A 17081-nucleotide genomic window follows, 5' to 3' on the forward strand; every position below is an offset into this window, starting at 1 on the left:
TGGGTAGAGAGAGGGTGCCTGTTTCCATGAGGCAGGTGCCCTTCACTGGCTGCACTCCTCCTCTGACCTTCTGCTTCACTTGTATAATAATATATTTCCTGCTTGATCAGTATGGAAATTTCATTTTTTTTAATTACTGTCAAAGGAATAAAGCATTACTGGTGCTTCCTTCTTCCCCAGATATGTTTTGTAACTTGACTCAACATTGAATCCCATGTTTCATTGGAAAGGACACTGAAATATCAATAGGTAAGTATCTTTTATATCCTTTAAAGTGTGAATTATAGACTGTCTTTATTCATTTCGTCTCTTCTTTTTATTTTTAAGAAAATGATGCAAGGCTTCTTAACCAGTTTTTCATGGCTACTGCAGTTTTTACTTTTCTCTCTTTTTTCCTAAATTCTTAAAATATTTTTTTATCTCTAAGAATTTAGCTCTTAAGTTTGGCACTATTACATTGCTCTAGAATTCAGTTTAATTCAATGTTAGATATTTTTTCCATGAAGGGCAAGGATAATGCCTTTTACTAATATTACACATATTACTGATATTTTTACTAACATAACTAATGGTGTATGTAGGAATATTACTTTGCTGATATTCCTAATATTACAGAACCTACCGAATCTGCTGAGTGCATAGCAGATCTGCAAGTGTATTCATTGACTGAAACAGTATTTCCACTTTACTATTTAACCTAAAACATTCATTTTCTTCAGCATGAAAACAGTATATTGAACTGTAACATATCACCCATAATACCTAGCAAGTCAAATAATACAAATTCCTCTTTCATGTACTCAGGAAAGAGTATTTCTAACAAATGCATAGTACAAAATATAAGTTCCTGCCCTGAATTTCTATTGCCATATACACTTCTTCTTACTACTACTGAGCCAATGTTTTCCTCTTTTAATTTCTCTATTAACTTTAATTAGGCTCATGAGTTTGCTGGCCAGGTGGGTTTTCCCTAAACACTCACAACTCTGTTTTCCAGGCTAGCAGTAGAATTAAGTTAAGCTGCAGATTTGAGGCCGATTCTAACATTATAAGCTGTGGAAGTTTCCAATGCCACAACTCATTTCATCCACTGAGGATTTCAGCAGGCAGCACTTTTAATAAGCCAGGCTCGACATTTTTCAAGGAATACTTTGGGATCCATTTTTGAAAGCAATATTGGTTATAATTCCACAGCTGGAAGATTTCCGAGGAAATAATGTTTGTCCTCTTGAAAACATGCTTGGTCCATATGGCATAAAGAACATAACAACTCTGAGCCACCGATTCTAAATTTTACTGTAACATGTTTCTAATATGTAATTTTCTGACAGCATCATCATGGGCACATGATAGAAGAATAGTAGGATTAATTCCAATTCAGTCTTTTATTTTCTTTCATTTTATTTTGTCTTCTAGGAAAGATAAACTTGCCTATGTTACTTATGTATTTTAGTGAATTAAAATAGATTTCAGTTGTAACTTTCTCATGAAAAATCTTAAAAACAGAAGAGAACAGAGCTGAAAATCTTCCTGTGATCCTATAAGGCATTAGATCGACTCAGGTACTGGCTGCTGGTTTAATAAAAGGATAGGATTTCCATTTACTCCAGGCAGGCTTAATGTATTGATCTTAGAGTGAGACAGTCAGAATGAGTCAGGAGCCAAAGAATACACTTTATAGACACAAATAATCGTAAATTCAGAATGTCACCTTTAGGCAGAGGCATTTTTATTATTGTTAGTGGAGCTGCTGAGTAGGTTTGATGTTTTATTCTCTTGAGGACTCAATGTTCCCGAGTCCTGGAGCCCTGTCTTTATCAGGCTCACAAGGAGGGAGCCCAGCCAAACTTGCTTCCTATACTTCTCTATGATTGATAGCAGATGGCATGCTTTAAAATAAACCTATCCATTAGCAGTCCTCAGTGTTTTTACTCAAGGCATTTACAACTGTCTCAAGCAGAAAACACATTCACTCCATGAGTTAGTTTCAGTCCACAACAGCTGTACAGGTGCAAATCTCTCATTAACTCTTAAATAGTGGTGAAATAAACAATGGCTTTTTCTCTGACTTTATTTAAGGGAGGATACTTCAAAGCTGCTGTGGAATTACTCTCCTCCACAACAGAGCTTCAAAGGATAGTTTTATTAAAACTGAACAATATTATGCAATGATATGCTAGTCCAAGGAATGTACATATCATGTAGTGAATGTTATAGTTTAAAAGTTTGTTTCTATGCACACAGATTTAGTGGTAAATTACCAGGCTCTCAGGAGTGTTTGTGAACAGGGAGAAAAGAATGAAGATCTCATCAAGGGTCCCTGGCAGTGCTCAGGTTCTGCTTACACACACCTCTACTCAGGCACAAAGTGTCCCATCCTCCTCCTCTCCCCCTCCCATTGCAGAGGGAAGGTAGGGCTGAGCTTTCACCAGTAAGCTAAGTTAATGGTTTGTTTTTAGGCAGCCATTTGAATTTCCTTGCCTATTGGTAGTTAGACAATAGCAACATCATTTTTAAAGTTACCCATATTGAACACTTGTGAGATGGTTGGCCTCAGGATTTCGATCTGTGCTCAAGAGGAGAAAAAAAGCTTTGTAGTTTAAAAAGTCTTGTTGTTAACACTGGCAAACACCTAATGACACTTATTTTGTTCCAGGTATGGGTTTCAAATCTTACAAAAATGAATTTCTTAAACCTTATCAACAACTTGAGAAAACTACTATCACTATCCCTAATTTTACAGATAAGGAAGCCACTCTGCTCTGTTATCTTTGTTCCAATTAAAAATGAGACCTTAACCATAGTAGTTCCTGAAGGAAGGAATTGAGAGAATGTGTTCTAAAGCACACTGCCTGGGTTCAAATTTTTGCTTCAGCCTTTACTCTCTGTATGACTGTGCACATGTCATTTGATGGTCCTCTGTCTCCCTCTTCTCACTTCTTAGCTTATAACTCTACTTTGGGCTAATAATACCTACCTAATATGGTTGTTATGATGATTGAATAAATAAATGTATGTATAATGCTTAGAACAGCTCCTGGCACTTAGGAAATGTCATGTAAGTTTTAGCTATTGTGCTGTCAGCACCATCATTACTAAAGTTATTAAATTGACATTGAGCCCTTAATATAAATGAGTCTTCTCTGATTATCTTCTACATCTGGGACTCTGTGTTTTGAAAAATTTTAATATCCAAACAAAACAATTCATTTGTTTTTATTTAACACTTTATTAGTCAAACACATACATAGTTGCCAGTCAGAGACTCTTATCAGCATGAAGTAATAAGAGTTTTCATACAAAGTTGATAAGATTTTGCCCCAAAGTAATTTGACACTCTAGCTTTAGCAGCCTTATTATTGGTGAGTGTGTTATTCCCTTAGGCCTTCTGAAATAATGAAACTGGTTAATGGAGCCCCTCATTACCTTCCATGGGTCCCCATGGGCCTATGCTGCCATGATAGGTAAACCTGAGCGAAAATAGCTCTTCAATGGGCAGCTGGAGAGGCGAAGCAGTAAAAGTCATAAGATATACCCTATGACTACCCCATCCCTTGCTACTTTTTAAAAAGTGTTGTCTGCATTAAAGGATTTTCAGAGAAGGCTCACATAATAGAGACTTGCCATCGATTTTCCAATGCACACATAGTACAGAGAGTTCTGACAAATATGGTGGAAGAATCCAAGTGCTCACGAGGCATACATTACAACCCATCCTCTTGGTTTCTGCATGTTTCTTCACCAGGAGCCTTTTGTAGACATTGTTTTCTCGACCTTGTTGAGTGCACTCAAGTTTTAAAATAAGTATATCTGTATACGAGGTGAAAAAACCTAGATTATATGGGGAAATTTAAGTGAAGAGCAACACCTGTTAGTACTGCATTATTTTATGTTTGTATGGATATTAGATATTCAGTTATGAAAATGGCAACAACTATTTGCTTACCTGAAATATTTCATTTGAATTTCTAAAAAGTAATTCTATATAGGGTGTGGTTATAGAAGGTAAATGATGGGCCAATGGATATTCCATACTGCTTGCTGTAAGCTTCGAGGGACTATGGCTAATAGTTTGAGATTACTCAAGGGCACCATGGTGTGCATTTTCGAGGAATTTGGAATATTAATGGTTCCTCTACACTTCGTTGCTAGTTTTAGTATCACACTGAATGGGATTAAGTCAGTTAGATTTATAAACTCTCTAAACAGAGAGAAAGAAGGCTAAAGAATTTGAAGCCTAGGAAAAACAGTACACTTATCGGATTTAATGTCTTAGAGAAATTAAGTTTTAGTAAGAAATTATTTTTTTTCCAGAAAGATAGATATTAGGGGCTCGAAAACATTTAAGAATATATTTAAGTATTATGATTTTTTTGGTAGAATGAACTAAGACTATATTATTATAGTGTAGCTGGATATTTGTCATATCTATTGTTGAATTCCAAATAATCAGAATTTGGAATGCAATTGGTAGAAAGAAAGGGCAGGGAACTTGACATCAGGATACCTGCATTCTGCAAAGAAGACCAACCCAATATCAGTCTACCCTTAGGCCAATCACTCTAGCTCTTTATTCGTAAATGTAACCCCATATCCCACCAATGCCTCAGATTCCTCAGCTGTAAGTGAAGAGGGTTATACTGGATCAGAAAATCAAATAAATAGCAATTGGGCTTGGATTTTCCTCTCCCACAGCCATGACAGGCAGCAATAATTGATTACAGACTCTTCGCACTGAGCCAGGTGAGGCCTCCAAATTCTCAAAGCAGTGATCCAAGCAGCCTTCCTAAGGTCTTCATCACTCAAAGTGAACTTGAAATGAGACTTGTTGGCTATGTTAGTCCCTAAAATGCAAAAATTCTAGATTAATAGTGTTTTTCACCATGAGGTGGTGTCTATGTTTAAATGGGCAGATGTGTTAAATGGAGAAATAGGTATCTTGGTGAGTATGGCATAAATGCTGGTGTTTTTTTTTGTTTTGTTTTGGTTTGTTTGCGGTACACGGGCCTCTCACTATTGTGGCCCCTCCCGTTGCGGAGCACAGGCTCCGGACGCGCAGGATCAGCGGCCATGGCTCACGGGCCCAGCCGCTCCGTGGCATGTGGGATCCTCCCGGACAGGGACACGAACCCGTGTCCCCTGCATCGGCAGGCGGACTCTCAACCACCGCGCCACCAGGGAAGCCCAATGCTGGTGTTTTTATATCGCCTTCAACTGCTGCATTTCTATGCAGAATGCTTTCTTTTAAGGAAATTTTGACATCCTCCCACACTGATTCATTCATTTATCATTAAGGTTTTAAAACTGCTGAACCTGTTGTATTCCTTTTGTTTTCCACTTGGCCCCATATTCAATATAACCTTAAAATACTTTCTGTTAGTTTATACCCATTCTATGTCCTCCTAATCTGATCCAAAAATTGTTCCTAATACTCTCTTCAATAGCTATTTATCCTTTGAGCCCCTTTTTTTGTTATTTTGAAAACTTGTTCTAGTTTTGCTGAAAACTTGACATTTGAAATCTCGCAGTGGTGTATATCTGTCTCTATCCCTCTCTGGGGTTTGTTTCGCTGGAAAGTTTTGGAAGTTGAGGTTTATTCCAACTATGGCCCACAATTGGGTTCCTCTGCATTATTATTCCTGTGTCAGATAGACAGCAATTATCCAGAGCTTTCCGATGTGAATAGCAGCTTTTGTAAATTCAGGAAATTATCTTTAGTTTATGAAACATTGATAAATATGGAACCTATTATATTATCTTAAATAACAGCAATTTCTTAATAATATGTTGAGTTTAGTACCACTCCTTATAATAATTTTTCTTTTTAATATAGTTTCAGATGGAGAAAAAAAACTATCCCAGTTCAGAATTTTATGCCTATTATACATTTTAATAGCATTTTACATTTTGCAGAGTGCTTTGTAGATCCTATTACTAGTGATTCATTAAGAAAATGTGGTCATTTGGATATGAAGATGCATTAGCACTTAGCAGACAGATTTTGGGGCTTCTCTGACTCCACTATGATTTGGGTAACAATGACCAGTGGCCCTGTTTCTCTACAATCAAGCTTTCATCTCTGTAAAATGGGTACAGTAATGCTAATTTTGTTTGTGTGTATGGTAAAAAGAAATATTATCCTAGGCTATTTGCCTTAAGCTCTTCAAGAGAAGAAAGCTTTAAGTAGAATGTGGAGTCCTACTTACTGTGTCATCTAGGACAGTTTCCTACCCTCATGTTCCCTTTCTAACAGGGAAATAATGAAATTGTCTATGAGCCAGAGGAGTGGCTGGATAGTAGCCAAGGATTTGGGTTGAATCCCTGGTGGTGTTTGACATTTGTGTTAATCAGCTGGCTTTCTTGTCACCTGGAGTAATAAGTTGGATTTGTATGTTCAGCACAATGAAACAGGCAAACATTTTTAAAATGTTGAACGTTTAGCAAATTAGCAGTTATAAGACTTCATATCCGAAGGCAATAAAGCATTGTTATACGATTAAAAATAAACAGAATTTACATTGATGATAAATATATAATTTAACTTGAGGAAAATGTGAGCAAATATACTAGCAATAATTAACACGTATACTTTAAATATTTTAATTGTTTTCCAAACTATTTTTTATTGCACATTTACAACAGGGCAATCAGGGCTTTAATCAGCTAGGTTCTTAATGGCTGGCTATCAGATTTGATAAAAATCAGGTCAAAGGCTTGCTGGTACAATTTCTTCTTTGAGAAATCTTCTTGTGACTATTCCCAGGAAGATTAACAAACAACAGCAACAAAACCACTTTATAATAAACAAAATAGTAAGATAACTTTATATGGAACCTTTATTTTCAAAGGATCCCAGAATGCTTATAAACTGTTATTCAAACCATATCCAGGAATCACTAAAGCATGGCCACATTTTGGAGCCAGAAGGAGAGCTCAAATGTTAGTTGAAGAGGATGTTCCTGCTCTAGAAGGGGTGTGGCTTGCATGACCTAATAGGGGTTTTCTGGCTCTAATTTCTGCAGTGCTGCGTGGGTGGAATTCTTGTGCTTTGGAGATGCATAAGACGTGTCTGTATTGCTGCGGAAGGTGGGAAGTGAAAGAGAATATGGTAGTGGAAAGAGGCAGCATGGGAAATGGACTGTTTATGTTCCTGTCACCAAGTGGCAGTGACTACAGCACAGTCACCAGTTTTTAGGGCTCCCTGACCCTGGGGTCGAATAACTCTGTCCCAGGTGCCCTTTGAACAAAGTTACTTTGGTTGCCAAATGAAAAACTATTCTATGGGAATTTTTGCAGAAAAAAAAGTAATAACAAGAGTCAGGTGGCTCACATATAGAATCATAGAATATTAGAATAGGACGGACCCTAGAGATGATCTAGTCAAAAACCTTTATTTTATCTTTGAGAAAACTAGGACCCAAAGAGGGGAAGTGGTGAGAGCACAACCTTAGATCAATATCATCTTCCACTGGAAGAAATCTTTTTTTTTTTTTGCGGTATGCAGGCCTCTCACTGTTGTGGCCTCTCCTGTTGCGGAGCACAGGCTCCGGACGCGCAGGCTCAGCGGCCATGGCTCACGGGCCCAGCCGCTCCGAGGCATGTAGGATCTTCCCGGACTGGGACACGAACCTGTGTCCCCTGCATCGGCAGGCGGACTCTCAACCACTGCGCCACCAGGGAAGCCCTGGAAGAAATCTTAGTGATTAGCTACATCTCCCACACTATTATGGAATGACTTCTAAAATCTTTCTAAAAGTTCTTTCAGCAATTTTGTTGACTGACAGGTATTTATGACCTCAAAGAGCAACAGCTCCCATTGTTGGAATTTTCCGCTTAGGAACATTCTTCAGAATATCCACTCTTTCATATCTTTAATACACATTTATTGAGTGCCAATCATGTACCAGGCATTAAACTAGGCTTTGAAACACAAAGGAAAATAATACTAAAACAATAGCTCCTGATATTTTTTGGGAGCACACTGCATGTTAATTACCATGGGCTTTACAAGTGTTCACTCCTTTACTCCTTGCAACAAGGCTGGGAAGTGGAAACTCTATTTTCCCCAGTTACAGGTAAGGGAGAGAGTGCAAGTAGCTTGCCAAAGAGAAACAGCTGATAGGTGGCAGAGCAGGAATTTAAGCCAGGGGTGATGGTTTTAGAGCCCATGCCCTTAACTCGAACACCATGCCACTCTTTAGGGAGCTGGCTAAACCATAAATGAACAATGCAATAATTGATTCTTATTAGAATTAAATAAGGAGGGTTCTGTAAGAGACTTAGCCAGAATGGTCAGAGAGGACATCTTTGAAGGGAAGGAGTATTCCTAAGAAACAGTCATGAGAAGAGTCCTTGTCAAGGGAGGAAAAACTCAATGGCCTCCCCAGCAAGGATGGGAAGAACCTGATGGGTTTTGGAGCCCAAGCTTTCTTCCTCTAAAGTTATCTAATTTAGTTTTACTCTTTAAGCTACCCAGAGTAAAGTGAACCCCTCTATCATATACATTTGTTTTGGGATAAGTTAGGTTCTTTTTCTTGAAGAGTATTATATAAACCACTGATCAAATGAAAGGTAACTGGTAGTACCCACAATCACAAACCCTGTAAAAGGTCCATACTGCAGACTCTTGATTAATAAACTACCCTGCCTCCTAGTAGAGCAGTGAGAAATCACTCTTATCTACCACACATATCAAAGATGGGCCAGCTTATTAAACATATTCAAATGAAAATATATCCTGCATTATACCTCAAAAATACTATATAACTTAGAACATGCTATAAGAAAAAAATACACATTCTATCAGTATTGATTGTGATCCTAGCATAAAATCGTATGCTTTCAAATAGTAGTATTGATTTGATCTCCTCCAGATAGCCTTCAAGGCCAATGGATTAAGATGGTAGTCACTTAAGAACACACAATGTGTTCATTCTTCATGCTAGGTTTCCCTCACACTGTATTTCTTTTCCTGAGGGATGGGACTGGTAGTCTCTCAGCTAAGAGTACCTAGGCTGGCACATCAAAAGTAGACCAAAACACTCTATTACCTTAGGATAAGAACAAAGGAGAAAAAAAAAAAACAAAAAACAAAGCTACTTAAGGAAGAGCTAAGAATTTCCCAATGGAGGAGTATTTTTGAAATTAAATATTTCTCTATGCAAGTTGACATTTAAAATGCGTGACTTAAGAGAGATCCGAAGAAAATTGTGAGAAACATAACCTTAAATATTTTGGATCACATTTTCGTGAATTATGCAGCATTTGGGCACAACTCTGAGGAAACAGAAACACTCTGGGGTAATGATGAGTAGTTGTATGCACTTTATGTGAGCATGTATGCACACTAACACAGTTATATTTGTGGTATTATGTACTCGATATATAGACTATGTCTATGTACAGTTTTTTCCGTGTCACATTTCCATCCCTGGGACTAAATGTTGGCTGTTTAGAATTTGTTTTTATGAATGCTTCCATGCTGAACTTATGGATCATAGTTATTGGAAAGCACAAATGTTGTTTTAATTCTTATGGGCAGTCAAATGTCCTTTGAAAAGTCACCCTGGGCCCATCCATAGAAATGGCATGTTGTAGACTGGACAGAACAAAGCCCCAAAAGAAATAAAGTGAAACCATGTTATCATTGGCTTCCCTTTAAACATATTAAAAACTCTCAGAAGAGATAATCTACAGTACGGAATAGCGCTGTGCTGGCCCAGGGTGTACAGGATGACCTAATGGGTCTTTTCCATCTCTAATTCCTGTGATACTGCAGATCTAAGAGATGGAGCCAGTAATTGCTTACAACATAACAGATTCCTCTCTCTCTCTCCCTCCCTTTTTTCCCCCTTCCCTGGAGTTCAGCAGAGAATCTCTTAAAATAAACAAAAACTGTGAGAAACTAAGAGAAGTCAGGGACTGGCCCACTTTTTAGAGGCCGAATGTGGAAAGTATGAAGCGCTGATTTGACTATGAAGGCTGGAAAGCAGAGGGGCCTGAGCCGTTTATACTACAGGCAGTAGTTAAAACAGGGGAAAAAAAAAAAACTTGAAAAACATGGGTGTAACCCTGGGCTTTGATAAAACTGGCCTTTCAGCCCCCTCTTGAGATTTGCACATCCCCAAGGGAAGCTGTGGTTTGGAATAAGATCGTGCATTTAATTTCACTCAGAGAACTTATTGGACTTGGCACCAAAAGAAAGCATTTGCAGTATATTTTTTGTCATGATTAGTGGCCCCCTCACCACAACATTTGATTATTTTGGAAAGGGAAAAGTTAAATCCTTGTAAAGTTGTGATTTACAATTTTCGAGCATCCAGGTAGGGAGCATGACTTCTGCCAGCTTGATCATGGGATCCACATTTTATTCTAGCTCATTGATGTGAGAAAACAAAACAGTTCTGTGGGGGAAATAGACTTGGAAGTATATCCCTTGATTATCCTGGGAGATTTTCTCTCCACACTACATCTTCTCTCAGTCACATTGACTTTGGTATCCGCTGGAACTTGTAGCAAGAAACTGGCATGCGGCTGGTTTACTTTTCATTTCTAATCTGTAGTACCTGGTATTTATTTTTATTGTTTAGTTTGTTTGCCCTTACAGTTATGTATATCTTGAGGCAAAGGAGTTAAAAGGAGTTTCTTATATTATACCTGAAAACAACTTTCACTGGACATTTTTTCTCAAGCTTTACAGTTAAGATTGGAGATCTTGTGGGTGTCTTTACTAAAGTATGTCCAAATAGCCAAAGGCAAAGGGAATGACCAGCTGGGTAGCTGATGAATATTTTCCTGGTAGATGTACAACTTTCCCCACAACTGTGATGCTTTATCCTTTAACATTAAGAATGCTGTTTGTAGAGGTGACATTCCTTTGAACACTCAGCGTTCTGAAATCGTGTCCTGCCGCAAGGACTCAAGTAGGGTAAGTCTGAGCATCGATGCTGAATAACAGCCAGGCTAATTAGATTCTGTTCTGGTGTCCAACACTGACATACAGTCAGTCAAGTCTTGAAATAAATCTTGAAGTGGAATTAATAATAATAAATTCCACTTCTACTTTTGAATATTTTGGTCTATTTCTAGTTGGATTTGTGCTTGTTGGAAAACCATCTCTAATGTTTAGGCAGGGAGTTCTCACCATGCTTACTAAGTGAAAGCAATTTGCTGAATAATGTCAATGTAGCAATGTTAGTGGTATTGTTGGCAGAGGGAAAACACTTTTTCTCTCATTTTGGACTTGGACAGGAGAGAAAGATAAATACAAGAATTCCATTGGTGTTTGGGAAGTACTATACTTGTCCCAAGTTGAGTATGGTGGTTAAGGGAACGGATGAGTAAGGGCAAAGAGCCTGGGTTGTAATCCCAGCTGGCTGTGTGACCTGGGGCAAATTGTTTTTCTTCTTTAAGCTTCAGTTTGTTCATCTGTACAATGGAGTAAGTAAAACTACTTATTTTGGTTGTTGAGGGGATGGAAGGAGTTAATATAAATATATCATTAATAGTGTAATGATTGGCACATGATGAGAATTCAACAAGTGTTAGCTATATGGCTGTTTGATATTGACATCATTAGCAGGATATTTCCTGGTTGTGTATTGTGATAAATTTAGATTCAGCTTTCCCCGTGGAAGTAAGATATGAGATCTGCTTTCTGTTTCCACTCTCACTGATTTAACCACAGTGAGTCAATAACAGTTTTCTTGTTTGTCCCCACCTTTGCAAAGCTATTGTGAAATTTGAATCAAGACAATTTATTCTGTATTAATGAGGCATCTTTCAGTTGCCAGTGACAGAAAACCAACTTGAACTTTCTTCTATAATTTCTCATATTTCTAGGAATTCTGACTTCTTTTTTTCCTCTTCTCTCCTGCCCTCTCCCCTCCTCCCTCCCTCCCTCTCTCTCTCTCTCTCTCTCTCACACACACACACATACACTCACACACACTTTTTTTTTTACTCTCTCCCACCACTCTCCAAGATTTACTTTCCTCTCTGATGGATTCATTCTAGGCAAGCTGTCTCCACATGATGGCAGATGCCCTGTAGCATAGGTGATCTTACAGCTAGCAATCTTAGAGGAAACATATCAAAATGATGCGGCACAGAGACAATTCCCATAGTGAAAGCTAGATTTTCCCCCAAATATTGGTAATAGATGTAAACTCACAAGTAACTACTTGTGGCCAATTTTTCTCTACATATGCTCTTTATATATGAACAATTTTGTAATGCCCTTGACTAAAATAATGCAACCTTCCTGTATATTATAAACACATTTACTCCTTCCAAAAGAGATAAAACTCAAATCTCACTCTCTTACTGCATCCCAGGTCCAAGTTCAGAATCTTTGAGGGATGTGTATTTGCTCGGAGTCTGATGCAGATGTAGCAATTTGATGGTTCATTCACTGGGTGCTAAATGGTATTTTCAGTTACCTTCTCCACAAACAATGGAAGAGGAAAAAGAGGATAAATCCATTAAGACTACCATTTAGAAAAGAGGAGGGGAAACAACTTACTGTACAGTGGTCAAGATTTGTTGGCATATACCATATTCTGTTAGACTAGATCAGCAGGGTCTCTTCCTTCTGGTGGTGGAGAGGATTCCATGGTCCCCAATCTGGCTGCTCTGAGATCTGCTCTGAGAGATGTCCCTTGTCCATTGTTTATCATAACCTCATCTGAGAGGGCGAAGGTTCTCCTGCTGTGACAAAGTGATTGTCAGCAGCTCATGGCATCCTCACATGGTATCAGTGCCCTGGGGATTGACTTGGGGATGGACCATTCCCCCAGAACTTCAGTTGCCTAACTTGGAGTTTCTTTGATAAACACCATTAAAACCTCAGGAGGCTATTTGTCTGTTGTTTTACTTTTTTTTCTCTAAGAGTTTCACATATTATTGATTCTAAGATACACATTTTTTTTTTCACCTTTTAACATTGTGGAAATTGGGAAGTGTGTTGCAATCAGTAGTAGCTTAGATTAGATAAAATAAAGGAGTTTCTAAAACCAGTGAATGACCGGAGTCAAGGGCTGGATTGTAGAACCTGTTCTGGGGGTTTCTTCTTTTAGTAAGAGTCTTGGTGTGTGTTGCCCACAGCTCCCCTGCTGCCTATGCTGCTAAGAAACACACTAAGGAAGCCAAAAATTTCTACACAATTCACTGGTTAGAGTGGTGGAATATGGAGGGGCATAATGGACAAAGTCAAACACATTATCATACCCATGTATTATCTTTATGATTTTTTAAATTTGACTATTTGCTGCTACAGTACCTCTGATGTTCATCAGTGCTGTTTACCTTAGTACTGTCATCTCAGATATCTACTCCATTCTCTTCCAACACATCTCTTGATACCACTTGCAGAGACACAGTCGAAGTTGGATTTGACTCACATGGTTGTGATCAAATCTGGCATTTAAGCTTTTTCTATGCGCTAGTGAATTATGTCTCTATTCATAATTTCTGCTGAAGTATTAAGTTGTCATTTGCATTTTTTAAAAAAATTAACATCAGTACAATCCTCATAGTCTTTTGCAGATTAAGTGTGTTCTCAGACAACTATTAGATTTAGTATATTTCCAAGGAGCAGAACTTAGTCTCATTTGTGACCTAGGTAATTTATCAGTTTTCTCTCCATCCAGCCCTCTCAGTTCTTTGTCAGTTTATTGTGCCCACATCCTTTTCAATCTGCACTTGAGTAACTCAGACCTCCCTGTTCCTTAAAACACACCTCTATCAAAACCTCCATCAAGAAATAGGGCTGGTATTAATTAGTTTTACTTTGGTATGACTTAAAGTCAATCCTAGTTGTGCTTTCCTTTTACACTGAAATAGGAACAGTAAGGATATTTCTCACTGAGCAGGCTGGAGAGTAGGCTTCCCCCTTTCCTCCTCAAGTACGGCTAGTGAAAATATGGCCCACACTGATTAAAAATAAAATTGAGTTTAGAGGATGGGTTACATGAAGGTCTAGAACTATGTTTGCCAAACTTAATCATAAAATTATCTGGAGCATTAAAAAAAAAAAAAGTTTCCTGGGCCCTGTTCCAGACTCATTGGGTCAGACTCTCTGGAATAAGGTCTTGAGAATCATTTTTAATGAATTCCCCAGGCAGTTCCTGTGTTCAGACAAGTTTGCCTAAAATAAGCCAATAATGGGAGGGGGTATAAACAGAAGAGAGCACAGTGGATGCCACAAGACACTACATGACATGCAAAAGGTTGAAACTTTGATGAATCTTCTTCAAGTACACTCATAGTTGGTATAACCACTGAAACTGTTTTGTTCCTCTTAGAGTACATTTTTCCTATGTTGTAATCTTTAATATATCCAAAAGGTAGGAGGTTGTATGCAGTTTGAAACCAGAGAGAACAAATGAGACTAAATCTCACAATATATGAATGTGAGGATTCTATGGAAGCAGGACACATAACCAATCTGTGCACATAAACAATCCCTTGGTCTCATCTCATTTATCTCCCACTGAGTAACTTTACTCCAAATTTAGCATTTTTTTGCTTTCATTTCTTCATATACTTTAATCTTTTAAATTTTTATTTATGTACATATTTATTTATTTATAATTTTCTCCAAATTTATTGAGGATTGACTGACATAAAATTGTCTATTAAAAGTGTACAAAGTGATGATTTGCTATACACTGTAGAATGATTACCAAGATCAAGATAATTAACACATCCATTCCTTTACATAGTTACTCTTTTTGTGTGTGTGTAATGAGAATGCTTAAATCTACTCCCAGCAACTTTTAAGTATACAATACTGTATTACTAACTATAGTCACCATGCTGTTTCTTAGATCCTCAGAACTTATTCTTCTAACTGAAAGTTTGTACACTTTTACCTACATCTCCCCCTTTTCCCTGCCCCCCAACTCCTGGCAACCATTCTGAGAGCATTATTCTAAGTGAAATAAGACAGACAGAGAAAGACAAATACTATATGTTATCACTTATATGTAGAATCTTCTTAAAAAAGCCAATTTCTTAGAAACAGAATAGAATGATGGGTACTTTAATATGAGATGACTTTGCAAGTATTTTTATTACTTAAGTGAATGGCAAATTTACAGGTAAAAATGATGAATACCGTGATATACATGATCTTTTATAACTTTGTACTATTTAATATTTTTATACAAATATAAGCTTTGTATATTCTGTACAATTAAAAGTATTCTAACATAACTGCTGAATTAAATCACCATCTACATAGGTGACATTGAAATGGTTAAGATGAATTCCTTTACATAATTTAAATAATGCTATGCTGCAAATATCTTGGCAGAGGGGTAAAACTACAATAATAAAAGATTTTGACAAGAGATATATTCTAAAGTATAATGGTCCCTTATTTAACTAGACCTTTCTATAAGAAGTATTGAAACCACTAGTGATTCATCAAAAATTTCTAATGTTAATTATTGAATTCATATCTTTTAGATGGGGTGTAAACTGGCTTAGGTACTTAAATTCTATATTCCATTTAGTCTCTGCTTTGTAAATCTGTGTCCAGTTACTAGTGGCATTTCTGTTGGCCTGAAAAAAGAGACCAAACTACTCCAGGTCTGAGATCATCAGTCCTGTGTCTTTCCAGATCTCCTTGTGTAAGTATTTGTGAACCCAGCAAAGAGAAAGAGTTAAGCCTATTCTCCTAGTTGGCAGAAACTTGGTAGTTTAAAATTACATACTGACTCTGGTGTAGAGACACAAGAAATTATAGAGCAGACATTGTCCAGGACAACGTATAATTTAAAATGTACTAAAGAATGTATACCGCATGGCAAAGTAAGTGAAGTGCTTCTTCAAATATAAGTGTTTTGCATAGAAAGGCAGTAATTATCCACTCCTAGGGAAATGTTTGCATTCACTCTAAATCAATATTTACTATTCATTTCTTGTGTTCAACAAAACAGGGATTTAACTTTTTTAAAATTTTAATGAAACACTAAGACTATAATAATTCTACAATGCAATTGTCTTGATATGAAATATTGATAAATGGTGTTGCTGTTTTGAGAAAGAGCAGTGTGAAATGGAAGGGTATCCCTATTTGTGAAATGTTACTTTGGGAACATTCAATTCATACTCAGCCAAGCAGGGCGACTCACCAGTTTTCAAAGATAACTTAAGCTGTCTCCTTGGTAAGGCCCTTAACTAGGATCATTCAGATGAGTCTTTGCCCTTATATTTTTTCCTCTTTTTCCTAACACAGACTTCATGATAATGATTCTGTTTCAGCTCAACTATTTCCTTTTTGAGGTATGTGTGAGTGTGTGTATGTGTGCGTGTGTATGTAAAAAACTCTTCTATACAACCATTTTTTTCTGCAGGAGGAAAAGGTTTCTTTCCTCCTTTCCCCTCTCAATTCCTCCTGATTATTTAGTTCAAAAAAACCTCAAGGAAAATGCTAGAGGGAAAAAATAAGAAAATAGGACACATGAATACTGTATTCTGAGACAAGACTGAAAGTCTCTGGCATATTTTTATTTATAGAGCTGTGATCTGATCATTCTATGACTTTTCTTTGGAAAATGACTACAATTTTTTATTAGAGTCTAAAAAAGAACTGGACAATATACCGATATCTTACATTACAACATGAATACCCTTTATCTAGGCAACAGAAACAATAATGGCTTTGCCCCTGACTTTCAGGTCAAAGCAGAGTCCTTTAGTGCCCACCATTACCTTTCCAAATGCTACATAAATGCCCAAGTTTCCTTATATTTCTGTCTTCCACTTCTGTGTACAGTTTAAAACCCAGTGTATTCTGTTCTTCATTTGCTTTTGTTTTTGTTATTATTTGGGGGCCAAGGGGACATCTTTTTGAAAATCCCACCATTCCCATGAGGTTTTTCAGATTTTATCCTGATTAGCTTATTTGCTATTAAAATTTAATCAATATTATATTTTCAGATGCACAGCTTCTGTAGTGCCCCTATATTATTTAAAATGAGATTTAGAGCAGGACGGGAATTAAACATAAAATATATACCTTTGCCATCTCATCACATAGTTCATGTGGCTTCTCTGCCTATAAAATATTCGTG

Source organism: Mesoplodon mirus (assembly GCF_964341445.2).
Source record: "Mesoplodon mirus genome assembly, chromosome: 8".
Taxonomy (NCBI): domain Eukaryota; kingdom Metazoa; phylum Chordata; class Mammalia; order Artiodactyla; family Ziphiidae; genus Mesoplodon; species Mesoplodon mirus.